Source organism: Mus caroli, chromosome 7 (genome assembly GCF_900094665.2).
Source record: "Mus caroli chromosome 7, CAROLI_EIJ_v1.1, whole genome shotgun sequence".
Lineage (NCBI taxonomy): Eukaryota > Metazoa > Chordata > Mammalia > Rodentia > Muridae > Mus > Mus caroli.
The window spans coordinates 142,896,970-142,898,426 of record NC_034576.1 but is presented as its reverse complement, the minus strand read 5'-3'; positions in this window follow the sequence as shown (position 1 = coordinate 142,898,426).

Sequence of the window (1,457 nt, the reverse complement as noted above, 5' to 3'; positions counted from 1 at the left end):
TCCTGTCATCTGATTATCTCTGGTGCTACCTGCCCTCGATATATCTGACTGGGGTCTGTCCTTCCTGTGATCTTGATTATGTCAGAACTCCTCAGAGTTCAGCTGTCTCTGTGATCCTGTGATCATGAGATCCTGGGTATCTCAGAGCTCCTGGGAGTCAAGTTGCCTCTGGGACCTTTAGATTCTGGTGTGACCAAGCACCTGTGATCCTGTGATCCTGTGATCCTGTGGTCCTGAGCGTGTTAGAGCACCTGACAGTAGAGCTTCTTCTGGGTGTTGTGGGACTGGCTGCAGAGTTCAAACCCAAGGTCTGCCTCACACCAAAAGGAACCTGTGCCACTGGTCAGGTGGAATTCCTGAATGCCTGGGTTCTGCTTGTCTCAGTTAATTCCAGTTTTGGGGCAGATGTGTACTCCTCACCTCTGATCCTGGGAGTGTTAGAGAGCCTGGGAGTAGAGCTTCCTCTAGGTGTTGTGGGATTGGCCATGGAGTTTCTGTCCAAGGTCTGCTCAGGACACCAGCCCACACTGGAAGGAATTCATGCTACTAGATGGGCAGAGTTCTTAGGTCTGGCTGGTCCCCAGAAGTGTTCCTTTTTCATGTGTTCTGGGCTGCCATGATGGGAAGAAAGTTCTCCATCATACTCCCATTGCTGCAAAGCCCTGCCTCACAAAAGGCCAAAACAAAGACACAAATGGCCATGGACTGAGGCCTCTGAATCTATGAGTCAGTATAAATACATTGAAAATATATTTATTTGTCACAAAGATGAAGGTTGGTTAATACAACATACAGAGTTTGCATCACCAGTTNTGGTATGGTACAGCATTTATGAAGAATAGTGAAGTAGGTTGACCAAGAACGTGTTTAGTCTGAAAAGGATACACCATCTTTTTATCAGCATTTCCTGCAGAAGCTGCCTTTATCCACTGAGTTGGCATTGCACCATTCTTTCAACAGTTACTACAGATACACTTCTCCATCCTCTTCCTTCCTCCTGCTGCCTCCTCATTGTTCTGAAGTGTTTGAGCCAGGGGTAATTGGTCAATGTATAAAGGACTTCATTTTCTGAGTGTGTATTTGTTTTGTTTTGCTATTATTTTGTTTTATTGGTTTGGATTTTGTGCATTTTGTTGCAAGGGAAAGAGAGGTGTGGGTATTGGGTGGGTAGGCAAGTGTGTAGTTAGGACCTTAGAAGAGTTGCAGGAAAGAAAAACAAGATGATTAAATGATGTATGAATAAGAAAGTTTTAACCAAGCCTTGTTGTCTATGATCTATATTTGGTTAATTTTTATTTATAGTGTGAATAAAGCTCCACTCTATGTTTTGCATGTCATCAATAAACTAGTTTCCCCATATCTCTGCTGGAAATAATTAATCTTTCCCACGAAAGATCGATTGTTTTCATGGTCATAAGTATGCTTTGTGACATATGTGACTTCATTTTGAAACTTGA